The 27,795-nt window shown below is 46.6% G+C and overlaps 11 non-coding genes and 2 pseudogenes across 11 annotated transcripts; all 13 read left to right on the forward strand.

Annotated features, from left to right (window-relative positions):
* Window positions 1-1,486: 1,486 nt before the first annotated feature.
* LOC130320384 (U2 spliceosomal RNA) lies at window positions 1,487-1,677 on the forward strand. Its single transcript, XR_008866283.1, has one exon. It is a non-coding gene; the product is annotated as a U2 spliceosomal RNA (small nuclear RNA).
* A 2,089-nt stretch (window positions 1,678-3,766) lies between these two features.
* LOC130320385 (U2 spliceosomal RNA) lies at window positions 3,767-3,957 on the forward strand. Its single transcript, XR_008866284.1, has one exon. It is a non-coding gene; the product is annotated as a U2 spliceosomal RNA (small nuclear RNA).
* A 2,098-nt stretch (window positions 3,958-6,055) lies between these two features.
* On the forward strand, window positions 6,056-6,246 carry LOC130320386 (U2 spliceosomal RNA). Its single transcript, XR_008866285.1, has one exon. It is a non-coding gene; the product is annotated as a U2 spliceosomal RNA (small nuclear RNA).
* A 2,085-nt stretch (window positions 6,247-8,331) lies between these two features.
* Window positions 8,332-8,522, forward strand: LOC130320387 (U2 spliceosomal RNA). The gene has a single exon (XR_008866286.1). It is a non-coding gene; the product is annotated as a U2 spliceosomal RNA (small nuclear RNA).
* A 2,096-nt stretch (window positions 8,523-10,618) lies between these two features.
* On the forward strand, window positions 10,619-10,778 carry LOC130320504 (U2 spliceosomal RNA; annotated as a pseudogene).
* A 698-nt stretch (window positions 10,779-11,476) lies between these two features.
* On the forward strand, window positions 11,477-11,668 carry LOC130320495 (U2 spliceosomal RNA). The gene has a single exon (XR_008866380.1). It is a non-coding gene; the product is annotated as a U2 spliceosomal RNA (small nuclear RNA).
* A 2,093-nt stretch (window positions 11,669-13,761) lies between these two features.
* Window positions 13,762-13,952, forward strand: LOC130320388 (U2 spliceosomal RNA). The gene has a single exon (XR_008866287.1). It is a non-coding gene; the product is annotated as a U2 spliceosomal RNA (small nuclear RNA).
* A 2,088-nt stretch (window positions 13,953-16,040) lies between these two features.
* LOC130320389 (U2 spliceosomal RNA) lies at window positions 16,041-16,231 on the forward strand. Its single transcript, XR_008866288.1, has one exon. It is a non-coding gene; the product is annotated as a U2 spliceosomal RNA (small nuclear RNA).
* Window positions 16,232-18,328: 2,097 nt separating this feature from the next.
* Window positions 18,329-18,519, forward strand: LOC130320390 (U2 spliceosomal RNA). The gene has a single exon (XR_008866289.1). It is a non-coding gene; the product is annotated as a U2 spliceosomal RNA (small nuclear RNA).
* Window positions 18,520-20,614: 2,095 nt separating this feature from the next.
* On the forward strand, window positions 20,615-20,805 carry LOC130320391 (U2 spliceosomal RNA). Its single transcript, XR_008866290.1, has one exon. It is a non-coding gene; the product is annotated as a U2 spliceosomal RNA (small nuclear RNA).
* A 2,094-nt stretch (window positions 20,806-22,899) lies between these two features.
* Window positions 22,900-23,088, forward strand: LOC130320507 (U2 spliceosomal RNA). Its single transcript, XR_008866386.1, has one exon. It is a non-coding gene; the product is annotated as a U2 spliceosomal RNA (small nuclear RNA).
* A 1,216-nt stretch (window positions 23,089-24,304) lies between these two features.
* On the forward strand, window positions 24,305-24,477 carry LOC130320489 (U2 spliceosomal RNA; annotated as a pseudogene).
* Window positions 24,478-26,560: 2,083 nt separating this feature from the next.
* LOC130320393 (U2 spliceosomal RNA) lies at window positions 26,561-26,751 on the forward strand. The gene has a single exon (XR_008866292.1). It is a non-coding gene; the product is annotated as a U2 spliceosomal RNA (small nuclear RNA).
* Window positions 26,752-27,795: the final 1,044 nt, after the last annotated feature.

Here is a 27,795-nt window from a genome sequence, read left to right on the forward strand (position 1 = left end):
GCTGTCTATGTCCCGCATCAATATAGACCAAAGTACAGAGGGTTAGGCTATGCTATTGTGCACCTACCTGATGCATCAGAAGGTGCGAGGCCCTTGCTAAATTCTGTGCACAGACTTTGAGATCTATACTTTAGACTGTATCTAAACCTGCTCCAACATGGACTGACATTCTGGCCTACTTTCAGCCGATGCGACTTGTCTGTCGCTGAACAGTCGCTTTTCATGTATTCAGCACCTATGTATAATGTTGTAAAAATGCTCTAGAAGCTAAAGTCGCAGAAATGTCACACATATTTGGCCTGCAACTTTCTGTGCGACAAATTCAGACAGGAAAAATCAGTATAAATCCTTAGAAAATTATCCCCCAGTGTCTCCATCTGCTGGCGGTATTGAATAAGCATTGCTGCACTGATGGGGTATGCATTAGACGAAAAAAAAGAAGAAAAAGAAGAATAATACGCCCAGAAAAGAGGCGAAAAGGAGAAAAACGTCAAAAAAACGTGAAAAAAAAGTAAGAGGAAGAGAAGGGAAAAAAAGGTGGAAATGGGTTTAAAAGTGATTTCGGCGGAGAAATATATATATATATATATATATATATATATATATATATATACGCGCACACACACACATATATATAAACGTATTCTCCGTTGAGATATTGCAGCCGCTGCTGTGTCCAGGCCCAGGAGCCTTAGCACTGTGCTGTGATGTCACTCAATACCACTGACATCACTAGGTGTAAACAACATCTCTCCTTTGCTGTGTATGTGACTATGGAGCTGTTTGGTGATGTCGTCTATTATGGCCTTCATAGAAGCAACAGGAGATTGTTGCATCCATCTAGAACCCTCAGAACTACAGTGCTATGATGTCACTCACTTCCACAGGCCTTGCAGAGTGTAAACAACAACAACCCAGCTTTGTTGTGTATGTAACCATAGGGATTTGTGATGTCACCTAGAACCTTCACAGCAGCGACAGCTTTATGAGGAGCATCAGCACTGCTCTGCCTGAGCAGAACCATCACCGCCATAGGTTGTCAAATAACCCGGATTTAACCCACACAGGTAAGTCCAATGGGGTGCAGGCATGTCCTCTATGCTTACAGCTTCCCGTGGGTGTTGGTTTGATACCGTTTGGGGACAGCCAAGGAGGCATCTGCAGGCAACAAAGGTAGGTGTGTGCTTGTGTGTGTGTTTCCTATGCAGATCCTAAGCCCAGTGTCACATGCAAGTAGGAGGAGTAAGAAGGGTTCCTGGCAAATCCGGGTTATGGATTGCATTTAAAAAGGCCCCGTGGGAGTGCAATGGGCCCCTGTCTTGCTGCTTAGCAATAATGGTATGGGTTTAGGTTCTGCTGTGTGTACTGGTGGTTGACTGCCCCCCAGCCCAGAGTGTGCATGGAAAATTGTCTGGCAGCCTCCCTGACAGCAAGCAGTGATAGTGCCCATGAAGGGGACCTTGTTGGGCCCGCCCCTTTCACGGTTATCGCTTCTCGGCCTTTTGGCTAAGATCAAGTGTAGTATCTGTTCTTATCAGTTTAATATCTGATACGTCCCCTATCTGGGGACCATATATTAAATGGATTTTTGAGAACGGGGGCCGATTTCGAAGCTTGCTTCCGTCGCCCTATGCATTGACCCGATATGGCAGTATCTTCGGGTACAGTGCACCACCCCCTTACAGGGTTAAAAAGAAAGATTCCTACTTTCATTGCTACCTGCTTGCTGGCTAGCCAGCTAGCCAGCCCTGTGGGCCTTGCTGCTGCAGCCAAAAAACAAAAGGTGGTGCTGCTGCTGCTGCTTCTGCTGCTTCTGCTTCTGCTTGTGTCTGGCCCCTGTTGGAGCGTCCAGGCACAGGACTTCTGCTGCTGCTGACTAAATGGCCTCCTTAATTGGATCAATTGAGTAGCCAGCACACCTGTGCAGGTAGGGCATGACATGATAGGCAGCTGCCTTGATAGCGGGTGGGTGCTGAATGTTCCTAATTGACAAAATAAGATTAATGCTTATGAAGAAATATAAAATCTCATCCCTTCCCCAATATCGCGCCACACCCCTACCCCTTAATTCCCTGGTTGAACTTGATGGACATATGTCTTTTTTCGACCGTACTAACTATGTAACTATGTAACATAACATGGGGGGGGGGGGGGGGTCTCCTGGCTGTTCACACAGGTGTGTCATTGCTGTACATTGACCATGCATTGCTTCTGTGGTATTGCAAAGGCAAAGACAAATGCTTCCAGCCATCCATTGCACTAATGGATTGGTCATCAGCTGGCTGTCTATGTCCCGCATCAATATAGACCAAAGTACAGAGGGTTAGGCTATGCTATTGTGCACCTACCTGATGCATCAGAAGGTGCGAGGCCCTTGCTAAATTCTGTGCACAGACTTTGAGATCTATACTTTAGACTGTATCTAAACCTGCTCCAACATGGACTGACATTCTGGCCTACTTTCAGCCGATGCGACTTGTCTGTCGCTGAACAGTCGCTTTTTATGTATTCAGCACCTATGTATAATGTTGTAAAAATGCTCTAGAAGCTAAAGTCGCAGAAATGTCACACATATTTGGCCTGCAACTTTCTGTGCGACAAATTCAGACAGGAAAAATCAGTATAAATCCTTAGAAAATTATCCCCCAGTGTCTCCATCTGCTGGCGGTATTGAATAAGCATTGCTGCACTGATGGGGTATGCATTAGACGAAAAAAAAGAAGAAAAAGAAGAATAATACGCCCAGAAAAGAGGCGAAAAGGAGAAAAACGTAAAAAAACGTGAAAAAAAAGTAAGAGGAAGAGAAGGGAAAAAAAGGTGGAAATGGGTTTAAAAGTGATTTCGGCGGAGAAATATATATATATATATATATATATATATATATATATATATATACGCGCACACACACACATATATATAAACGTATTCTCCGTTGAGATATTGCAGCCGCTGCTGTGTCCAGGCCCAGGAGCCTTAGCACTGTGCTGTGATGTCACTCAATACCACTGACATCACTAGGTGTAAACAACATCTCTCCTTTGCTGTGTATGTGACTATGGAGCTGTTTGGTGATGTCGTCTATTATGGCCTTCATAGAAGCAACAGGAGATTGTTGCATCCATCTAGAACCCTCAGAACTACAGTGCTATGATGTCACTCACTTCCACAGGCCTTGCAGAGTGTAAACAACAACAACCCAGCTTTGTTGTGTATGTAACCATAGGGATTTGTGATGTCACCTAGAACCTTCACAGCAGCGACAGCTTTATGAGGAGCATCAGCACTGCTCTGCCTGAGCAGAACCATCACCGCCATAGGTTGTCAAATAACCCGGATTTAACCCACACAGGTAAGTCCAATGGGGTGCAGGCATGTCCTCTATGCTTACAGCTTCCCGTGGGTGTTGGTTTGATACCGTTTGGGGACAGCCAAGGAGGCATCTGCAGGCAACAAAGGTAGGTGTGTGCTTGTGTGTGTGTTTCCTATGCAGATCCTAAGCCCTGTCACATGCAAGTAGGAGGAGTAAGAAGGGTTCCTGGCAAATCCGGGTTATGGATTGCATTTAAAAAGGCCCCGTGGGAGTGCAATGGGCCCCTGTCTTGCTGCTTAGCAATAATGGTATGGGTTTAGGTTCTGCTGTGTGTACTGGTGGTTGACTGCCCCCCAGCCCAGAGTGTGCATGGAAAATTGTCTGGCAGCCTCCCTGACAGCAAGCAGTGATAGTGCCCATGAAGGGGACCTTGTTGGGCCCGCCCCTTTCACGGTTATCGCTTCTCGGCCTTTTGGCTAAGATCAAGTGTAGTATCTGTTCTTATCAGTTTAATATCTGATACGTCCCCTATCTGGGGACCATATATTAAATGGATTTTTGAGAACGGGGGCCGATTTCGAAGCTTGCTTCCGTCGCCCTATGCATTGACCCGATATGGCAGTATCTTCGGGTACAGTGCACCACCCCCTTACAGGGTTAAAAAGAAAGATTCCTACTTCCATTGCTACCTGCTTGCTGGCTAGCCAGCTAGCCAGCCCTGTGGGCCTTGCTGCTGCAGCCAAAAAACAAAAGGTGGTGCTGCTGCTGCTGCTTCTGCTGCTTCTGCTTCTGCTTGTGTCTGGCCCCTGTTGGAGCGTCCAGGCACAGGACTTCTGCTGCTGCTGACTAAATGGCCTCCTTAATTGGATCATTTGAGTAGCCAGCACACCTGTGCAGGTAGGGCATGACATGATAGGCAGCTGCCTTGATAGCGGGTGGGTGCTGAATGTTCCTAATTGACAAAATAAGATTAATGCTTATGAAGAAATATAAAATCTCATCCCTTCCCCAATATCGCGCCACACCCCTACCCCTTAATTCCCTGGTTGAACTTGATGGACATATGTCTTTTTTCGACCGTACTAACTATGTAACTATGTAACATAACATGGGGGGGGGGGGGGGGGTCTCCTGGCTGTTCACACAGGTGTGTCATTGCTGTACATTGACCATGCATTGCTTCTGTGGTATTGCAAAGGCAAAGACAAATGCTTCCAGCCATCCATTGCACTAATGGATTGGTCATCAGCTGGCTGTCTATGTCCCGCATCAATATAGACCAAAGTACAGAGGTTTAGGCTATGCTATTGTGCACCTACCTGATGCATCAGAAGGTGCGAGGCCCTTGCTAAATTCTGTGCACAGACTTTGAGATCTATACTTTAGACTGTATCTAAACCTGCTCCAACATGGACTGACATTCTGGCCTACTTTCAGCCGATGCGACTTGTCTGTCGCTGAACAGTCGCTTTTTATGTATTCAGCACCTATGTATAATGTTGTAAAAATGCTCTAGAAGCTAAAGTCGCAGAAATGTCACACATATTTGGCCTGCAACTTTCTGTGCGACAAATTCAGACAGGAAAAATCAGTATAAATCCTTAGAAAATTATCCCCCAGTGTCTCCATCTGCTGGCGGTATTGAATAAGCATTGCTGCACTGATGGGGTATGCATTAGACGAAAAAAAAGAAGAAAAAGAAGAATAATACGCCCAGAAAAGAGGCGAAAAGGAGAAAAACGTAAAAAAACGTGAAAAAAAAGTAAGAGGAAGAGAAGGGAAAAAAAGGTGGAAATGGGTTTAAAAGTGATTTCGGCGGAGAAATATATATATATATATATATATATATATATATATATATATATATATATACGCGCACACACACACATATATATAAACGTATTCTCCGTTGAGATATTGCAGCCGCTGCTGTGTCCAGGCCCAGGAGCCTTAGCACTGTGCTGTGATGTCACTCAATACCACTGACATCACTAGGTGTAAACAACATCTCTCCTTTGCTGTGTATGTGACTATGGAGCTGTTTGGTGATGTCGTCTATTATGGCCTTCATAGAAGCAACAGGAGATTGTTGCATCCATCTAGAACCCTCAGAACTACAGTGCTATGATGTCACTCACTTCCACAGGCCTTGCAGAGTGTAAACAACAACAACCCAGCTTTGTTGTGTATGTAACCATAGGGATTTGTGATGTCACCTAGAACCTTCACAGCAGCGACAGCTTTATGAGGAGCATCAGCACTGCTCTGCCTGAGCAGAACCATCACCGCCATAGGTTGTCAAATAACCCGGATTTAACCCACACAGGTAAGTCCAATGGGGTGCAGGCATGTCCTCTATGCTTACAGCTTCCCGTGGGTGTTGGTTTGATACCGTTTGGGGACAGCCAAGGAGGCATCTGCAGGCAACAAAGGTAGGTGTGTGCTTGTGTGTGTGTTTCCTATGCAGATCCTAAGCCCAGTGTCACATGCAAGTAGGAGGAGTAAGAAGGGTTCCTGGCAAATCCGGGTTATGGATTGCATTTAAAAAGGCCCCGTGGGAGTGCAATGGGCCCCTGTCTTGCTGCTTAGCAATAATGGTATGGGTTTAGGTTCTGCTGTGTGTACTGGTGGTTGACTGCCCCCCAGCCCAGAGTGTGCATGGAAAATTGTCTGGCAGCCTCCCTGACAGCAAGCAGTGATAGTGCCCATGAAGGGGACCTTGTTGGGCCCGCCCCTTTCACGGTTATCGCTTCTCGGCCTTTTGGCTAAGATCAAGTGTAGTATCTGTTCTTATCAGTTTAATATCTGATACGTCCCCTATCTGGGGACCATATATTAAATGGATTTTTGAGAACGGGGGCCGATTTCGAAGCTTGCTTCCGTCGCCCTATGCATTGACCCGATATGGCAGTATCTTCGGGTACAGTGCACCACCCCCTTACAGGGTTAAAAAGAAAGATTCCTACTTTCATTGCTACCTGCTTGCTAGCTAGCCAGCCCTGTGGGCCTTGCTGCTGCAGCCAAAAAACAAAAGGTGGTGCTGCTGCTGCTGCTTCTGCTGCTTCTGCTTCTGCTTGTGTCTGGCCCCTGTTGGAGCGTCCAGGCACAGGACTTCTGCTGCTGCTGACTAAATGGCCTCCTTAATTGGATCATTTGAGTAGCCAGCACACCTGTGCAGGTAGGGCATGACATGATAGGCAGCTGCCTTGATAGCGGGTGGGTGCTGAATGTTCCTAATTGACAAAATAAGATTAATGCTTATGAAGAAATATAAAATCTCATCCCTTCCCCAATATCGCGCCACACCCCTACCCCTTAATTCCCTGGTTGAACTTGATGGACATATGTCTTTTTTCGACCGTACTAACTATGTAACTATGTAACATAACATGGGGGGGGGGGGGGGGTCTCCTGGCTGTTCACACAGGTGTGTCATTGCTGTACATTGACCATGCATTGCTTCTGTGGTATTGCAAAGGCAAAGACAAATGCTTCCAGCCATCCATTGCACTAATGGATTGGTCATCAGCTGGCTGTCTATGTCCCGCATCAATATAGACCAAAGTACAGAGGGTTAGGCTATGCTATTGTGCACCTACCTGATGCATCAGAAGGTGCGAGGCCCTTGCTAAATTCTGTGCACAGACTTTGAGATCTATACTTTAGACTGTATCTAAACCTGCTCCAACATGGACTGACATTCTGGCCTACTTTCAGCCGATGCGACTTGTCTGTCGCTGAACAGTCGCTTTTTATGTATTCAGCACCTATGTATAATGTTGTAAAAATGCTCTAGAAGCTAAAGTCGCAGAAATGTCACACATATTTGGCCTGCAACTTTCTGTGCGACAAATTCAGACAGGAAAAATCAGTATAAATCCTTAGAAAATTATCCCCCAGTGTCTCCATCTGCTGGCGGTATTGAATAAGCATTGCTGCACTGATGGGGTATGCATTAGACGAAAAAAAAGAAGAAAAAGAAGAATAATACGCCCAGAAAAGAGGCGAAAAGGAGAAAAACGTAAAAAAACGTGAAAAAAAAGTAAGAGGAAGAGAAGGGAAAAAAAGGTGGAAATGGGTTTAAAAGTGATTTCGGCGGAGAAATATATATATATATATATATATATATATATATATATATATATATATGCGCACACACACACATATATATAAACGTATTCTCCGTTGAGATATTGCAGCCGCTGCTGTGTCCAGGCCCAGGAGCCTTAGCACTGTGCTGTGATGTCACTCAATACCACTGACATCACTAGGTGTAAACAACATCTCTCCTTTGCTGTGTATGTGACTATGGAGCTGTTTGGTGATGTCGTCTATTATGGCCTTCATAGAAGCAACAGGAGATTGTTGCATCCATCTAGAACCCTCAGAACTACAGTGCTATGATGTCACTCACTTCCACAGGCCTTGCAGAGTGTAAACAACAACAACCCAGCTTTGTTGTGTATGTAACCATAGGGATTTGTGATGTCACCTAGAACCTTCACAGCAGCGACAGCTTTATGAGGAGCATCAGCACTGCTCTGCCTGAGCAGAACCATCACCGCCATAGGTTGTCAAATAACCCGGATTTAACCCACACAGGTAAGTCCAATGGGGTGCAGGCATGTCCTCTATGCTTACAGCTTCCCGTGGGTGTTGGTTTGATACCGTTTGGGGACAGCCAAGGAGGCATCTGCAGGCAACAAAGGTAGGTGTGTGCTTGTGTGTGTGTTTCCTATGCAGATCCTAAGCCCAGTGTCACATGCAAGTAGGAGGAGTAAGAAGGGTTCCTGGCAAATCCGGGTTATGGATTGCATTTAAAAAGGCCCCGTGGGAGTGCAATGGGCCCCTGTCTTGCTGCTTAGCAATAATGGTATGGGTTTAGGTTCTGCTGTGTGTACTGGTGGTTGACTGCCCCCCAGCCCAGAGTGTGCATGGAAAATTGTCTGGCAGCCTCCCTGACAGCAAGCAGTGATAGTGCCCATGAAGGGGACCTTGTTGGGCCCGCCCCTTTCACGGTTATCGCTTCTCGGCCTTTTGGCTAAGATCAAGTGTAGTATCTGTTCTTATCAGTTTAATATCTGATACGTCCCCTATCTGGGGACCATATATTAAATGGATTTTTGAGAACGGGGGCCGATTTCGAAGCTTGCTTCCGTCGCCCTATGCATTGACCCGATATGGCAGTATCTTCGGGTACAGTGCACCACCCCCTTACAGGGTTAAAAAGAAAGATTCCTACTTTCATTGCTACCTGCTTGCTGGCTAGCCAGCTAGCCAGCCCTGTGGGCCTTGCTGCTGCAGCCAAAAAACAAAAGGTGGTGCTGCTGCTGCTGCTTCTGCTGCTTCTGCTTCTGCTTGTGTCTGGCCCCTGTTGGAGCGTCCAGGCACAGGACTTCTGCTGCTGCTGACTAAATGGCCTCCTTAATTGGATCATTTGAGTAGCCAGCACACCTGTGCAGGTAGGGCATGACATGATAGGCAGCTGCCTTGATAGCGGGTGGGTGCTGAATGTTCCTAATTGACAAAATAAGATTAATGCTTATGAAGAAATATAAAATCTCATCCCTTCCCCAATATCGCGCCACACCCCTACCCCTTAATTCCCTGGTTGAACTTGATGGACATATGTCTTTTTTCGACCGTACTAACTATGTAACTATGTAACATAACATGGGGGGGGGGGGGGGGTCTCCTGGCTGTTCACACAGGTGTGTCATTGCTGTACATTGACCATGCATTGCTTCTGTGGTATTGCAAAGGCAAAGACAAATGCTTCCAGCCATCCATTGCACTAATGGATTGGTCATCAGCTGGCTGTCTATGTCCCGCATCAATATAGACCAAAGTACAGAGGGTTAGGCTATGCTATTGTGCACCTACCTGATGCATCAGAAGGTGCGAGGCCCTTGCTAAATTCTGTGCACAGACTTTGAGATCTATACTTTAGACTGTATCTAAACGCTCCAACATGGACTGACATTCTGGCCTACTTTCAGCCGATGCGACTTGTCTGTCGCTGAACAGTCGCTTTTTATGTATTCAGCACCTATGTATAATGTTGTAAAAATGCTCTAGAAGCTAAAGTCGCAGAAATGTCACACATATTTGGCCTGCAACTTTCTGTGCGACAAATTCAGACAGGAAAAATCAGTATAAATCCTTAGAAAATTATCCCCCAGTGTCTCCATCTGCTGGCGGTATTGAATAAGCATTGCTGCACTGATGGGGTATGCATTAGACGAAAAAAAAGAAGAAAAAGAAGAATAATACGCCCAGAAAAGAGGCGAAAAGGAGAAAAACGTCAAAAAAACGTGAAAAAAAAGTAAGAGGAAGAGAAGGGAAAAAAAGGTGGAAATGGGTTTAAAAGTGATTTCGGCGGAGAAATATATATATATATATATATATATATATATATATATATATATATATATACGCGCACACACACACATATATATAAACGTATTCTCCGTTGAGATATTGCAGCCGCTGCTGTGTCCAGGCCCAGGAGCCTTAGCACTGTGCTGTGATGTCACTCAATACCACTGACATCACTAGGTGTAAACAACATCTCTCCTTTGCTGTGTATGTGACTATGGAGCTGTTTGGTGATGTCGTCTATTATGGCCTTCATAGAAGCAACAGGAGATTGTTGCATCCATCTAGAACCCTCAGAACTACAGTGCTATGATGTCACTCACTTCCACAGGCCTTGCAGAGTGTAAACAACAACAACCCAGCTTTGTTGTGTATGTAACCATAGGGATTTGTGATGTCACCTAGAACCTTCACAGCAGCGACAGCTTTATGAGGAGCATCAGCAATGCTCTGCCTGAGCAGAACCATCACCGCCATAGGTTGTCAAATAACCCGGATTTAACCCACACAGGTAAGTCCAATGGGGTGCAGGCATGTCCTCTATGCTTACAGCTTCCCGTGGGTGTTGGTTTGATACCGTTTGGGGACAGCCAAGGAGGCATCTGCAGGCAACAAAGGTAGGTGTGTGCTTGTGTGTGTGTTTCCTATGCAGATCCTAAGCCCAGTGTCACATGCAAGTAGGAGGAGTAAGAAGGGTTCCTGGCAAATCCGGGTTATGGATTGCATTTAAAAAGGCCCCGTGGGAGTGCAATGGGCCCCTGTCTTGCTGCTTAGCAATAATGGTATGGGTTTAGGTTCTGCTGTGTGTACTGGTGGTTGACTGCCCCCCAGCCCAGAGTGTGCATGGAAAATTGTCTGGCAGCCTCCCTGACAGCAAGCAGTGATAGTGCCCATGAAGGGGACCTTGTTGGGCCCGCCCCTTTCACGGTTATCGCTTCTCGGCCTTTTGGCTAAGATCAAGTGTAGTATCTGTTCTTATCAGTTTTCATGCTGGTGGGGATGGGTGCTGCATGGAGGATGCAGGTGTACCAGGGCTTTCCGGGGCTGGTTCTGAGGAATCAGCTCGACGGCTGCCCCGATGTGACCTGTTCCCTCCGGGTCTCGCCATGAGGCTGAGAGGGTCTAGAGCCGAGGTACTTTTGTGCCTCGGGGAGTGGTGACCCCGAGGTGCCGAAACTCACTGGGAGAATAGGCTCACTGAGTTGAAGCACGGGCACCATAATCTCTTCACCTTGTGGCACTCACCTCTTGATTCCCGGCCTTCTGGCTAGGATCAGAGAAATTTTTATAGATCCGGCCGGATGTCCGGGCAGTATATCTGCACACATTCACTTATTTATTTCTTTTTTGTCTCACTGTGTCACTTTTTGCGTGTTGTGTGTTCACAGGATTTGTCAGGATGCGGTAGCCCTTCTGGGTGTCCCTCCTGGCGGTCTAGGGGAGGTGTGTGTGTGGCCATTAGGTTCCGCACCTCCCTGCAAACACCCCGGGTACTCCTGCTTTGGCAGGGTACCTACCGTAATCGGCTCTGCGGGCAGATACCTTGGCCAACGCCAAGGGGGATGCCGGGAGCATTTGTGGTCCCCTAGTAGCTTCGGCGAAAAGGGACATCGAACCTGGAACCTCGCAGGTACCTTTTGGTCCGGAGGTGAAGGGTAAGGTTTGTTGGGGGGCCTCTCTCCTATCGGAGAAGGGCTTGCGATAGACCGCATCCTTTGTGCACGTTTTTTTTTTAGTGTAACACGTTTGCACTTTTTCTTGCACTTTGGGTGAATCGAAAGCACGTTCCTCGGCTTTAGATAAAAAAAAAAAAAAAAAAAAAAAAAATCTGTTCTTATCAGTTTAATATCTGATACGTCCCCTATCTGGGGACCATATATTAAATGGATTTTTGAGAACGGGGGCCGATTTCGAAGCTTGCTTCCGTCGCCCTATGCATTGACCCGATATGGCAGTATCTTCGGGTACAGTGCACCACCCCCTTACAGGGTTAAAAAGAAAGATTCCTACTTTCATTGCTACCTGCTTGCTGGCTAGCCAGCTAGCCAGCCCTGTGGGCCTTGCTGCTGCAGCCAAAAAACAAAAGGTGGTGCTGCTGCTGCTGCTTCTGCTGCTTCTGCTTCTGCTTGTGTCTGGCCCCTGTTGGAGCGTCCAGGCACAGGACTTCTGCTGCTGCTGACTAAATGGCCTCCTTAATTGGATCATTTGAGTAGCCAGCACACCTGTGCAGGTAGGGCATGACATGATAGGCAGCTGCCTTGATAGCGGGTGGGTGCTGAATGTTCCTAATTGACAAAATAAGATTAATGCTTATGAAGAAATATAAAATCTCATCCCTTCCCCAATATCGCGCCACACCCCTACCCCTTAATTCCCTGGTTGAACTTGATGGACATATGTCTTTTTTCGACCGTACTAACTATGTAACTATGTAACATAACATGGGGGGGGGGGGGGGTCTCCTGGCTGTTCACACAGGTGTGTCATTGCTGTACATTGACCATGCATTGCTTCTGTGGTATTGCAAAGGCAAAGACAAATGCTTCCAGCCATCCATTGCACTAATGGATTGGTCATCAGCTGGCTGTCTATGTCCCGCATCAATATAGACCAAAGTACAGAGGGTTAGGCTATGCTATTGTGCACCTACCTGATGCATCAGAAGGTGCGAGGCCCTTGCTAAATTCTGTGCACAGACTTTGAGATCTATACTTTAGACTGTATCTAAACCTGCTCCAACATGGACTGACATTCTGGCCTACTTTCAGCCGATGCGACTTGTCTGTCGCTGAACAGTCGCTTTTTATGTATTCAGCACCTATGTATAATGTTGTAAAAATGCTCTAGAAGCTAAAGTCGCAGAAATGTCACACATATTTGGCCTGCAACTTTCTGTGCGACAAATTCAGACAGGAAAAATCAGTATAAATCCTTAGAAAATTATCCCCCAGTGTCTCCATCTGCTGGCGGTATTGAATAAGCATTGCTGCACTGATGGGGTATGCATTAGACGAAAAAAAAGAAGAAAAAGAAGAATAATACGCCCAGAAAAGAGGCGAAAAGGAGAAAAACGTCAAAAAAACGTGAAAAAAAAGTAAGAGGAAGAGAAGGGAAAAAAAGGTGGAAATGGGTTTAAAAGTGATTTCGGCGGAGAAATATATATATATATATATATATATATATATATATATATATATATACGCGCACACACACACATATATATAAACGTATTCTCCGTTGAGATATTGCAGCCGCTGCTGTGTCCAGGCCCAGGAGCCTTAGCACTGTGCTGTGATGTCACTCAATACCACTGACATCACTAGGTGTAAACAACATCTCTCCTTTGCTGTGTATGTGACTATGGAGCTGTTTGGTGATGTCGTCTATTATGGCCTTCATAGAAGCAACAGGAGATTGTTGCATCCATCTAGAACCCTCAGAACTACAGTGCTATGATGTCACTCACTTCCACAGGCCTTGCAGAGTGTAAACAACAACAACCCAGCTTTGTTGTGTATGTAACCATAGGGATTTGTGATGTCACCTAGAACCTTCACAGCAGCGACAGCTTTATGAGGAGCATCAGCAATGCTCTGCCTGAGCAGAACCATCACCGCCATAGGTTGTCAAATAACCCGGATTTAACCCACACAGGTAAGTCCAATGGGGTGCAGGCATGTCCTCTATGCTTACAGCTTCCCGTGGGTGTTGGTTTGATACCGTTTGGGGACAGCCAAGGAGGCATCTGCAGGCAACAAAGGTAGGTGTGTGCTTGTGTGTGTGTTTCCTATGCAGATCCTAAGCCCAGTGTCACATGCAAGTAGGAGGAGTAAGAAGGGTTCCTGGCAAATCCGGGTTATGGATTGCATTTAAAAAGGCCCCGTGGGAGTGCAATGGGCCCCTGTCTTGCTGCTTAGCAATAATGGTATGGGTTTAGGTTCTGCTGTGTGTACTGGTGGTTGACTGCCCCCCAGCCCAGAGTGTGCATGGAAAATTGTCTGGCAGCCTCCCTGACAGCAAGCAGTGATAGTGCCCATGAAGGGGACCTTGTTGGGCCCGCCCCTTTCACGGTTATCGCTTCTCGGCCTTTTGGCTAAGATCAAGTGTAGTATCTGTTCTTATCAGTTTAATATCTGATACGTCCCCTATCTGGGGACCATATATTAAATGGATTTTTGAGAACGGGGGCCGATTTCGAAGCTTGCTTCCGTCGCCCTATGCATTGACCCGATATGGCAGTATCTTCGGGTACAGTGCACCACCCCCTTACAGGGTTAAAAAGAAAGATTCCTACTTTCATTGCTACCTGCTTGCTGGCTAGCCAGCTAGCCAGCCCTGTGGGCCTTGCTGCTGCAGCCAAAAAACAAAAGGTGGTGCTGCTGCTGCTGCTTCTGCTGCTTCTGCTTGTGTCTGGCCCCTGTTGGAGCGTCCAGGCACAGGACTTCTGCTGCTGCTGACTAAATGGCCTCCTTAATTGGATCATTTGAGTAGCCAGCACACCTGTGCAGGTAGGGCATGACATGATAGGCAGCTGCCTTGATAGCGGGTGGGTGCTGAATGTTCCTAATTGACAAAATAAGATTAATGCTTATGAAGAAATATAAAATCTCATCCCTTCCCCAATATCGCGCCACACCCCTACCCCTTAATTCCCTGGTTGAACTTGATGGACATATGTCTTTTTTCGACCGTACTAACTATGTAACTATGTAACATAACATGGGGGGGGGGGGGGGTCTCCTGGCTGTTCACACAGGTGTGTCATTGCTGTACATTGACCATGCATTGCTTCTGTGGTATTGCAAAGGCAAAGACAAATGCTTCCAGCCATCCATTGCACTAATGGATTGGTCATCAGCTGGCTGTCTATGTCCCGCATCAATATAGACCAAAGTACAGAGGGTTAGGCTATGCTATTGTGCACCTACCTGATGCATCAGAAGGTGCGAGGCCCTTGCTAAATTCTGTGCACAGACTTTGAGATCTATACTTTAGACTGTATCTAAACCTGCTCCAACATGGACTGACATTCTGGCCTACTTTCAGCCGATGCGACTTGTCTGTCGCTGAACAGTCGCTTTTTATGTATTCAGCACCTATGTATAATGTTGTAAAAATGCTCTAGAAGCTAAAGTCGCAGAAATGTCACACATATTTGGCCTGCAACTTTCTGTGCGACAAATTCAGACAGGAAAAATCAGTATAAATCCTTAGAAAATTATCCCCCAGTGTCTCCATCTGCTGGCGGTATTGAATAAGCATTGCTGCACTGATGGGGTATGCATTAGACAAAAAAAAAGAAGAAAAAGAAGAATAATACGCCCAGAAAAGAGGCGAAAAGGAGAAAAACGTAAAAAAACGTGAAAAAAAAGTAAGAGGAAGAGAAGGGAAAAAAAGGTGGAAATGGGTTTAAAAGTGATTTCGGCGGAGAAATATATATATATATATATATATATATATATATATATATATATATATACGCGCACACACACACATATATATAAACGTATTCTCCGTTGAGATATTGCAGCCGCTGCTGTGTCCAGGCCCAGGAGCCTTAGCACTGTGCTGTGATGTCACTCAATACCACTGACATCACTAGGTGTAAACAACATCTCTCCTTTGCTGTGTATGTGACTATGGAGCTGTTTGGTGATGTCGTCTATTATGGCCTTCATAGAAGCAACAGGAGATTGTTGCATCCATCTAGAACCCTCAGAACTACAGTGCTATGATGTCACTCACTTCCACAGGCCTTGCAGAGTGTAAACAACAACAACCCAGCTTTGTTGTGTATGTAACCATAGGGATTTGTGATGTCACCTAGAACCTTCACAGCAGCGACAGCTTTATGAGGAGCATCAGCACTGCTCTGCCTGAGCAGAACCATCACCGCCATAGGTTGTCAAATAACCCGGATTTAACCCACACAGGTAAGTCCAATGGGGTGCAGGCATGTCCTCTATGCTTACAGCTTCCCGTGGGTGTTGGTTTGATACCGTTTGGGGACAGCCAAGGAGGCATCTGCAGGCAACAAAGGTAGGTGTGTGCTTGTGTGTGTGTTTCCTATGCAGATCCTAAGCCCAGTGTCACATGCAAGTAGGAGGAGTAAGAAGGGTTCCTGGCAAATCCGGGTTATGGATTGCATTTAAAAAGGCCCCGTGGGAGTGCAATGGGCCCCTGTCTTGCTGCTTAGCAATAATGGTATGGGTTTAGGTTCTGCTGTGTGTACTGGTGGTTGACTGCCCCCCAGCCCAGAGTGTGCATGGAAAATTGTCTGGCAGCCTCCCTGACAGCAAGCAGTGATAGTGCCCATGAAGGGGACCTTGTTGGGCCCGCCCCTTTCACGGTTATCGCTTCTCGGCCTTTTGGCTAAGATCAAGTGTAGTATCTGTTCTTATCAGTTTAATATCTGATACGTCCCCTATCTGGGGACCATATATTAAATGGATTTTTGAGAACGGGGGCCGATTTCGAAGCTTGCTTCCGTCGCCCTATGCATTGACCCGATATGGCAGTATCTTCGGGTACAGTGCACCACCCCCTTACAGGGTTAAAAAGAAAGATTCCTACTTTCATTGCTACCTGCTTGCTGGCTAGCCAGCTAGCCAGCCCTGTGGGCCTTGCTGCTGCAGCCAAAAAACAAAAGGTGGTGCTGCTGCTGCTGCTTCTGCTGCTTCTGCTTCTGCTTGTGTCTGGCCCCTGTTGGAGCGTCCAGGCACAGGACTTCTGCTGCTGCTGACTAAATGGCCTCCTTAATTGGATCATTTGAGTAGCCAGCACACCTGTGCAGGTAGGGCATGACATGATAGGCAGCTGCCTTGATAGCGGGTGGGTGCTGAATGTTCCTAATTGACAAAATAAGATTAATGCTTATGAAGAAATATAAAATCTCATCCCTTCCCCAATATCGCGCCACACCCCTACCCCTTAATTCCCTGGTTGAACTTGATGGACATATGTCTTTTTTCGACCGTACTAACTATGTAACTATGGAACATAACAGGGGGGGGGGGGGGGGGGGTCTCCTGGCTGTTCACACAGGTGTGTCATTGCTGTACATTGACCATGCATTGCTTCTGTGGTATTGCAAAGGCAAAGACAAATGCTTCCAGCCATCCATTGCACTAATGGATTGGTCATCAGCTGGCTGTCTATGTCCCGCATCAATATAGACCAAAGTACAGAGGGTTAGGCTATGCTATTGTGCACCTACCTGATGCATCAGAAGGTGCGAGGCCCTTGCTAAATTCTGTGCACAGACTTTGAGATCTATACTTTAGACTGTATCTAAACCTGCTCCAACATGGACTGACATTCTGGCCTACTTTCAGCCGATGCGACTTGTCTGTCGCTGAACAGTCGCTTTTTATGTATTCAGCACCTATGTATAATGTTGTAAAAATGCTCTAGAAGCTAAAGTCGCAGAAATGTCACACATATTTGGCCTGCAACTTTCTGTGCGACAAATTCAGACAGGAAAAATCAGTATAAATCCTTAGAAAATTATCCCCCAGTGTCTCCATCTGCTGGCGGTATTGAATAAGCATTGCTGCACTGATGGGGTATGCATTAGACGAAAAAAAAGAAGAAAAAGAAGAATAATACGCCCAGAAAAGAGGCGAAAAGGAGAAAAACATAAAAAAACGTGAAAAAAAAGTAAGAGGAAGAGAAGGGAAAAAAAGGTGGAAATGGGTTTAAAAGTGATTTCGGCGGAGAAATATATATATATATATATATATATATATATATATATATATATATATACGCGCACACACACACATATATATAAACGTATTCTCCGTTGAGATATTGCAGCCGCTGCTGTGTCCAGGCCCAGGAGCCTTAGCACTGTGCTGTGATGTCACTCAATACCACTGACATCACTAGGTGTAAACAACATCTCTCCTTTGCTGTGTATGTGACTATGGAGCTGTTTGGTGATGTCGTCTATTATGGCCTTCATAGAAGCAACAGGAGATTGTTGCATCCATCTAGAACCCTCAGAACTACAGTGCTATGATGTCACTCACTTCCACAGGCCTTGCAGAGTGTAAACAACAACAACCCAGCTTTGTTGTGTATGTAACCATAGGGATTTGTGATGTCACCTAGAACCTTCACAGCAGCGACAGCTTTATGAGGAGCATCAGCACTGCTCTGCCTGAGCAGAACCATCACCGCCATAGGTTGTCAAATAACCCGGATTTAACCCACACAGGTAAGTCCAATGGGGTGCAGGCATGTCCTCTATGCTTACAGCTTCCCGTGGGTGTTGGTTTGATACCGTTTGGGGACAGCCAAGGAGGCATCTGCAGGCAACAAAGGTAGGTGTGTGCTTGTGTGTGTGTTTCCTATGCAGATCCTAAGCCCAGTGTCACATGCAAGTAGGAGGAGTAAGAAGGGTTCCTGGCAAATCCGGGTTATGGATTGCATTTAAAAAGGCCCCGTGGGAGTGCAATGGGCCCCTGTCTTGCTGCTTAGCAATAATGGTATGGGTTTAGGTTCTGCTGTGTGTACTGGTGGTTGACTGCCCCCCAGCCCAGAGTGTGCATGGAAAATTGTCTGGCAGCCTCCCTGACAGCAAGCAGTGATAGTGCCCATGAAGGGGACCTTGTTGGGCCCGCCCCTTTCACGGTTATCGCTTCTCGGCCTTTTGGCTAAGATCAAGTGTAGTATCTGTTCTTATCAGTTTAATATCTGATACGTCCCCTATCTGGGGACCATATATTAAATGGATTTTTGAGAACGGGGGCCGATTTCGAAGCTTGCTTCCGTCGCCCTATGCATTGACCCGATATGGCAGTATCTTCGGGTACAGTGCACCACCCCCTTACAGGGTTAAAAAGAAAGATTCCTACTTTCATTGCTACCTGCTTGCTGGCTAGCCAGCTAGCCAGCCCTGTGGGCCTTGCTGCTGCAGCCAAAAAACAAAAGGTGGTGCTGCTGCTGCTGCTTCTGCTGCTTCTGCTTCTGCTTGTGTCTGGCCCCTGTTGGAGCGTCCAGGCACAGGACTTCTGCTGCTGCTGACTAAATGGCCTCCTTAATTGGATCATTTGAGTAGCCAGCACACCTGTGCAGGTAGGGCATGACATGATAGGCAGCTGCCTTGATAGCGGGTGGGTGCTGAATGTTCCTAATTGACAAAATAAGATTAATGCTTATGAAGAAATATAAAATCTCATCCCTTCCCCAATATCGCGCCACACCCCTACCCCTTAATTCCCTGGTTGAACTTGATGGACATATGTCTTTTTTCGACCGTACTAACTATGTAACTATGTAACATAACATGGGGGGGGGGGGGGGGGGTCTCCTGGCTGTTCACACAGGTGTGTCATTGCTGTACATTGACCATGCATTGCTTCTGTGGTATTGCAAAGGCAAAGACAAATGCTTCCAGCCATCCATTGCACTAATGGATTGGTCATCAGCTGGCTGTCTATGTCCCGCATCAATATAGACCAAAGTACAGAGGGTTAGGCTATGCTATTGTGCACCTACCTGATGCATCAGAAGGTGCGAGGCCCTTGCTAAATTCTGTGCACAGACTTTGAGATCTATACTTTAGACTGTATCTAAACCTGCTCCAACATGGACTGACATTCTGGCCTACTTTCAGCCGATGCGACTTGTCTGTCGCTGAACAGTCGCTTTTTATGTATTCAGCACCTATGTATAATGTTGTAAAAATGCTCTAGAAGCTAAAGTCGCAGAAATGTCACACATATTTGGCCTGCAACTTTCTGTGCGACAAATTCAGACAGGAAAAATCAGTATAAATCCTTAGAAAATTATCCCCCAGTGTCTCCATCTGCTGGCGGTATTGAATAAGCATTGCTGCACTGATGGGGTATGCATTAGACGAAAAAAAAGAAGAAAAAGAAGAATAATACGCCCAGAAAAGAGGCGAAAAGGAGAAAAACGTAAAAAAACGTGAAAAAAAAGTAAGAGGAAGAGAAGGGAAAAAAAGGTGGAAATGGGTTTAAAAGTGATTTCGGCGGAGAAATATATATATATATATATATATATATATATATATATATATATATACGCGCACACACACACATATATATAAACGTATTCTCCGTTGAGATATTGCAGCCGCTGCTGTGTCCAGGCCCAGGAGCCTTAGCACTGTGCTGTGATGTCACTCAATACCACTGACATCACTAGGTGTAAACAACATCTCTCATTTGCTGTGTATGTGACTATGGAGCTGTTTGGTGATGTCGTCTATTATGGCCTTCATAGAAGCAACAGGAGATTGTTGCATCCATCTAGAACCCTCAGAACTACAGTGCTATGATGTCACTCACTTCCACAGGCCTTGCAGAGTGTAAACAACAACAACCCAGCTTTGTTGTGTATGTAACCATAGGGATTTGTGATGTCACCTAGAACCTTCACAGCAGCGACAGCTTTATGAGGAGCATCAGCACTGCTCTGCCTGAGCAGAACCATCACCGCCATAGGTTGTCAAATAACCCGGATTTAACCCACACAGGTAAGTCCAATGGGGTGCAGGCATGTCCTCTATGCTTACAGCTTCCCGTGGGTGTTGGTTTGATACCGTTTGGGGACAGCCAAGGAGGCATCTGCAGGCAACAAAGGTAGGTGTGTGCTTGTGTGTGTGTTTCCTATGCAGATCCTAAGCCCAGTGTCACATGCAAGTAGGAGGAGTAAGAAGGGTTCCTGGCAAATCCGGGTTATGGATTGCATTTAAAAAGGCCCCGTGGGAGTGCAATGGGCCCCTGTCTTGCTGCTTAGCAATAATGGTATGGGTTTAGGTTCTGCTGTGTGTACTGGTGGTTGACTGCCCCCCAGCCCAGAGTGTGCATGGAAAATTGTCTGGCAGCCTCCCTGACAGCAAGCAGTGATAGTGCCCATGAAGGGGACCTTGTTGGGCCCGCCCCTTTCACGGTTATCGCTTCTCGGCCTTTTGGCTAAGATCAAGTGTAGTATCTGTTCTTATCAGTTTAATATCTGATACGTCCCCTATCTGGGGACCATATATTAAATGGATTTTTGAGAACGGGGGCCGATTTCGAAGCTTGCTTCCGTCGCCCTATGCATTGACCCGATATGGCAGTATCTTCGGGTACAGTGCACCACCCCCTTACAGGGTTAAAAAGAAAGATTCCTACTTTCATTGCTACCTGCTTGCTGGCTAGCCAGCTAGCCAGCCCTGTGGGCCTTGCTGCTGCAGCCAAAAAACAAAAGGTGGTGCTGCTGCTGCTGCTTCTGCTGCTTCTGCTTCTGCTTGTGTCTGGCCCCTGTTGGAGCGTCCAGGCACAGGACTTCTGCTGCTGCTGACTAAATGGCCTCCTTAATTGGATCATTTGAGTAGCCAGCACACCTGTGCAGGTAGGGCATGACATGATAGGCAGCTGCCTTGATAGCGGGTGGGTGCTGAATGTTCCTAATTGACAAAATAAGATTAATGCTTATGAAGAAATATAAAATCTCATCCCTTCCCCAATATCGCGCCACACCCCTACCCCTTAATTCCCTGGTTGAACTTGATGGACATATGTCTTTTTTCGACCGTACTAACTATGTAACTATGTAACATAACATGGGGGGGGGGGGGGGGGGGTCTCCTGGCTGTTCACACAGGTGTGTCATTGCTGTACATTGACCATGCATTGCTTCTGTGGTATTGCAAAGGCAAAGACAAATGCTTCCAGCCATCCATTGCACTAATGGATTGGTCATCAGCTGGCTGTCTATGTCCCGCATCAATATAGACCAAAGTACAGAGGGTTAGGCTATGCTATTGTGCACCTACCTGATGCATCAGAAGGTGCGAGGCCCTTGCTAAATTCTGTGCACAGACTTTGAGATCTATACTTTAGACTGTATCTAAACCTGCTCCAACATGGACTGACATTCTGGCCTACTTTCAGCCGATGCGACTTGTCTGTCGCTGAACAGTCGCTTTTTATGTATTCAGCACCTATGTATAATGTTGTAAAAATGCTCTAGAAGCTAAAGTCGCAGAAATGTCACACATATTTGGCCTGCAACTTTCTGTGCGACAAATTCAGACAGGAAAAATCAGTATAAATCCTTAGAAAATTATCCCCCAGTGTCTCCATCTGCTGGCGGTATTGAATAAGCATTGCTGCACTGATGGGGTATGCATTAGACGAAAAAAAAGAAGAAAAAGAAGAATAATACGCCCAGAAAAGAGGCGAAAAGGAGAAAAACGTAAAAAAACGTGAAAAAAAAGTAAGAGGAAGAGAAGGGAAAAAAAGGTGGAAATGGGTTTAAAAGTGATTTCGGCGGAGAAATATATATATATATATATATATATATATATATATATATATATACGCGCACACACACACATATATATAAACGTATTCTCCGTTGAGATATTGCAGCCGCTGCTGTGTCCAGGCCCAGGAGCCTTAGCACTGTGCTGTGATGTCACTCAATACCACTGACATCACTAGGTGTAAACAACATCTCTCCTTTGCTGTGTATGTGACTATGGAGCTGTTTGGTGATGTCGTCTATTATGGCCTTCATAGAAGCAACAGGAGATTGTTGCATCCATCTAGAACCCTCAGAACTACAGTGCTATGATGTCACTCACTTCCACAGGCCTTGCAGAGTGTAAACAACAACAACCCAGCTTTGTTGTGTATGTAACCATAGGGATTTGTGATGTCACCTAGAACCTTCACAGCAGCGACAGCTTTATGAGGAGCATCAGCACTGCTCTGCCTGAGCAGAACCATCACCGCCATAGGTTGTCAAATAACCCGGATTTAACCCACACAGGTAAGTCCAATGGGGTGCAGGCATGTCCTCTATGCTTACAGCTTCCCGTGGGTGTTGGTTTGATACCGTTTGGGGACAGCCAAGGAGGCATCTGCAGGCAACAAAGGTAGGTGTGTGCTTGTGTGTGTGTTTCCTATGCAGATCCTAAGCCCAGTGTCACATGCAAGTAGGAGGAGTAAGAAGGGTTCCTGGCAAATCCGGGTTATGGATTGCATTTAAAAAGGCCCCGTGGGAGTGCAATGGGCCCCTGTCTTGCTGCTTAGCAATAATGGTATGGGTTTAGGTTCTGCTGTGTGTACTGGTGGTTGACTGCCCCCCAGCCCAGAGTGTGCATGGAAAATTGTCTGGCAGCCTCCCTGACAGCAAGCAGTGATAGTGCCCATGAAGGGGACCTTGTTGGGCCCGCCCCTTTCACGGTTATCGCTTCTCGGCCTTTTGGCTAAGATCAAGTGTAGTATCTGTTCTTATCAGTTGACCGACTAGGAAGGATAAACTCGAAGATCGGACTGTGGAGCTCCAGAAAGCTCACGATGGAAGGCAAGGCACTTGTCCTGCGGAGTGAAGTTTTGCCTGTGCTCCAATATACCGCACAGGCCTGGCCTCCCCATACCACCGTTTGCAAGGCCATCACCCGGACAGTGTTTGGCTTCGTCTGGGGCAAAATGGACAGAGTCAAGAGGACCGTGATGTACAAGGAACCCCGCAAGGGTGGGAAGGGAATACCCGACATCCCCGCTCTGCTGAGGGCCTCCTTTGCATGTGTCACGGTGCAGCGGACTCTTGTAGAAAAGACTGGCTCAGCGGGCAGGTCCATGTCTCGCTTGCTTCTCATGCCCCTCTGGAGACAGCTGGGCTGGGACAAGTGGGACAGCTCCATCCCTTACAACTGGAACACTCCCTGGTTCTATGGGGATGTTGTCCGGTTTGTGAGGGAGCACCAGCTGGAAGGACTGAAACCAGACCTATGGAAGCCAAAGACAATCCACAAGCTCATCCGAGCTAAGGACTCGACCGAGCTGGTTCCGGGACTCCCCGCAGCCACTGCAGAGACAGTTTGGAACAATGTGGCCTCAAAGCGGCTTACCAATGGACACAAGGACTTGTCGTGGATGGCCGTCATGGGAGGTCTCTCTCTCAGGTCATTCATGCATGCCCGCAACCTGTGCAAGACCCGGTACTGCCCCCGTTGCCCCTACGTGGAGGAAACATCTTTCCACGTGTTTTGGCAGTGCCCCTTTGCACAGGGTCTGTTGGACGCCCTAGAACAGGAACTCAGAGACTCAGTGCCCAGGAGCTGCCTATCGTACCATTCGGTGCTTTACGGCCTGTTCCCTGGGACCCACGACGTGGAGGCCATCCAGGAGGCCTGGCGCCTTATGAACTGTTTTAAGGACGCAGTGTGGCTTGCCAGGAACCGCCTCGTGATCAACAGGGAAAACATGTCCGTCCGGGACTGCCGCAGGTTCATCAAGAACCTGCTTAGAGACTATTCCATCTTGGACAGCTCGGCCGTTGATGAGGAAGAAGAGGAGTGAAGACCCCTCTCCTTCTCCCATGTCTCCCTGAAGATACAGCCCAACAGTTTGGCCCTGTGATCCGCCCCCTCCCTACCCCCACATAGTCGCCCACACCCCTACCCCGATCACAGATTGTATTATTTGGTTTTTGTTTGATCTCTTGTGCCTTTCTATTGCAGGATTGAGCTGAATGTTAGAGTAGCATGGTGTGCGATGTATAGCTTAGGGAACCTTTGCTGTGTATTGTACTGTCATGCTTTGTGTGACTGTAATTTATTGTACGACTTGTAATGACTGAACGGAAAATAAAGCTCTTTCAATCAAAAATCTGTTCTTATCAGTTTAATATCTGATACGTCCCCTATCTGGGGACCATATATTAAATGGATTTTTGAGAACGGGGGCCGATTTCGAAGCTTGCTTCCGTCGCCCTATGCATTGACCCGATATGGCAGTATCTTCGGGTACAGTGCACCACCCCCTTACAGGGTTAAAAAGAAAGATTCCTACTTTCATTGCTACCTGCTTGCTGGCTAGCCAGCTAGCCAGCCCTGTGGGCCTTGCTGCTGCAGCCAAAAAACAAAAGGTGGTGCTGCTGCTGCTGCTTCTGCTGCTTCTGCTTCTGCTTGTGTCTGGCCCCTGTTGGAGCGTCCAGGCACAGGACTTCTGCTGCTGCTGACTAAATGGCCTCCTTAATTGGATCATTTGAGTAGCCAGCACACCTGTGCAGGTAGGGCATGACATGATAGGCAGCTGCCTTGATAGCGGGTGGGTGCTGAATGTTCCTAATTGACAAAATAAGATTAATGCTTATGAAGAAATATAAAATCTCATCCCTTCCCCAATATCGCGCCACACCCCTACCCCTTAATTCCCTGGTTGAACTTGATGGACATATGTCTTTTTTCGACCGTACTAACTATGTAACTATGTAACATAACATGGGGGGGGGGGGGGGGTCTCCTGGCTGTTCACACAGGTGTGTCATTGCTGTACATTGACCATGCATTGCTTCTGTGGTATTGCAAAGGCAAAGACAAATGCTTCCAGCCATCCATTGCACTAATGGATTGGTCATCAGCTGGCTGTCTATGTCCCGCATCAATATAGACCAAAGTACAGAGGGTTAGGCTATGCTATTGTGCACCTACCTGATGCATCAGAAGGTGCGAGGCCCTTGCTAAATTCTGTGCACAGACTTTGAGATCTATACTTTAGACTGTATCTAAACCTGCTCCAACATGGACTGACATTCTGGCCTACTTTCAGCCGATGCGACTTGTCTGTCGCTGAACAGTCGCTTTTTATGTATTCAGCACCTATGTATAATGTTGTAAAAATGCTCTAGAAGCTAAAGTCGCAGAAATGTCACACATATTTGGCCTGCAACTTTCTGTGCGACAAATTCAGACAGGAAAAATCAGTATAAATCCTTAGAAAATTATCCCCCAGTGTCTCCATCTGCTGGCGGTATTGAATAAGCATTGCTGCACTGATGGGGTATGCATTAGACGAAAAAAAAGAAGAAAAAGAAGAATAATACGCCCAGAAAAGAGGCGAAAAGGAGAAAAACGTAAAAAAACGTGAAAAAAAAGTAAGAGGAAGAGAAGGGAAAAAAAGGTGGAAATGGGTTTAAAAGTGATTTCGGCGGAGAAATATATATATATATATATATATATATATATATATACGCGCACACACACACATATATATAAACGTATTCTCCGTTGAGATATTGCAGCCGCTGCTGTGTCCAGGCCCAGGAGCCTTAGCACTGTGCTGTGATGTCACTCAATACCACTGACATCACTAGGTGTAAACAACATCTCTCCTTTGCTGTGTATGTGACTATGGAGCTGTTTGGTGATGTCGTCTATTATGGCCTTCATAGAAGCAACAGGAGATTGTTGCATCCATCTAGAACCCTCAGAACTACAGTGCTATGATGTCACTCACTTCCACAGGCCTTGCAGAGTGTAAACAACAACAACCCAGCTTTGTTGTGTATGTAACCATAGGGATTTGTGATGTCACCTAGAACCTTCACAGCAGCGACAGCTTTATGAGGAGCATCAGCACTGCTCTGCCTGAGCAGAACCATCACCGCCATAGGTTGTCAAATAACCCGGATTTAACCCACACAGGTAAGTCCAATGGGGTGCAGGCATGTCCTCTATGCTTACAGCTTCCCGTGGGTGTTGGTTTGATACCGTTTGGGGACAGCCAAGGAGGCATCTGCAGGCAACAAAGGTAGGTGTGTGCTTGTGTGTGTGTTTCCTATGCAGATCCTAAGCCCAGTGTCACATGCAAGTAGGAGGAGTAAGAAGGGTTCCTGGCAAATCCGGGTTATGGATTGCATTTAAAAAGGCCCCGTGGGAGTGCAATGGGCCCCTGTCTTGCTGCTTAGCAATAATGGTATGGGTTTAGGTTCTGCTGTGTGTACTGGTGGTTGACTGCCCCCCAGCCCAGAGTGTGCATGGAAAATTGTCTGGCAGCCTCCCTGACAGCAAGCAGTGATAGTGCCCATGAAGGGGACCTTGTTGGGCCCGCCCCTTTCACGGTTATCGCTTCTCGGCCTTTTGGCTAAGATCAAGTGTAGTATCTGTTCTTATCAGTTTAATATCTGATACGTCCCCTATCTGGGGACCATATATTAAATGGATTTTTGAGAACGGGGGCCGATTTCGAAGCTTGCTTCCGTCGCCCTATGCATTGACCCGATATGGCAGTATCTTCGGGTACAGTGCACCACCCCCTTACAGGGTTAAAAAGAAAGATTCCTACTTTCATTGCTACCTGCTTGCTGGCTAGCCAGCTAGCCAGCCCTGTGGGCCTTGCTGCTGCAGCCAAAAAACAAAAGGTGGTGCTGCTGCTGCTGCTTCTGCTGCTTCTGCTTCTGCTTGTGTCTGGCCCCTGTTGGAGCGTCCAGGCACAGGACTTCTGCTGCTGCTGACTAAATGGCCTCCTTAATTGGATCATTTGAGTAGCCAGCACACCTGTGCAGGTAGGGCATGACATGATAGGCAGCTGCCTTGATAGCGGGTGGGTGCTGAATGTTCCTAATTGACAAAATAAGATTAATGCTTATGAAGAAATATAAAATCTCATCCCTTCCCCAATATCGCGCCACACCCCTACCCCTTAATTCCCTGGTTGAACTTGATGGACATATGTCTTTTTTCGACCATACTAACTATGTAACTATGTAACATAACATGGGGGGGGGGGGGGTCTCCTGGCTGTTCACACAGGTGTGTCATTGCTGTACATTGACCATGCATTGCTTCTGTGGTATTGCAAAGGCAAAGACAAATGCTTCCAGCCATCCATTGCACTAATGGATTGGTCATCAGCTGGCTGTCTATGTCCCGCATCAATATAGACCAAAGTACAGAGGGTTAGGCTATGCTATTGTGCACCTACCTGATGCATCAGAAGGTGCGAGGCCCTTGCTAAATTCTGTGCACAGACTTTGAGATCTATACTTTAGACTGTATCTAAACCTGCTCCAACATGGACTGACATTCTGGCCTACTTTCAGCCGATGCGACTTGTCTGTCGCTGAACAGTCGCTTTTTATGTATTCAGCACCTATGTATAATGTTGTAAAAATGCTCTAGAAGCTAAAGTCGCAGAAATGTCACACATATTTGGCCTGCAACTTTCTGTGCGACAAATTCAGACAGGAAAAATCAGTATAAATCCTTAGAAAATTATCCCCCAGTGTCTCCATCTGCTGGCGGTATTGAATAAGCATTGCTGCACTGATGGGGTATGCATTAGACGAAAAAAAAGAAG

The sequence above is a fragment of the Hyla sarda genome, unplaced genomic scaffold (assembly GCF_029499605.1).
Source record: "Hyla sarda isolate aHylSar1 unplaced genomic scaffold, aHylSar1.hap1 scaffold_220, whole genome shotgun sequence".
In the NCBI taxonomy this organism is placed as follows: domain Eukaryota; kingdom Metazoa; phylum Chordata; class Amphibia; order Anura; family Hylidae; genus Hyla; species Hyla sarda.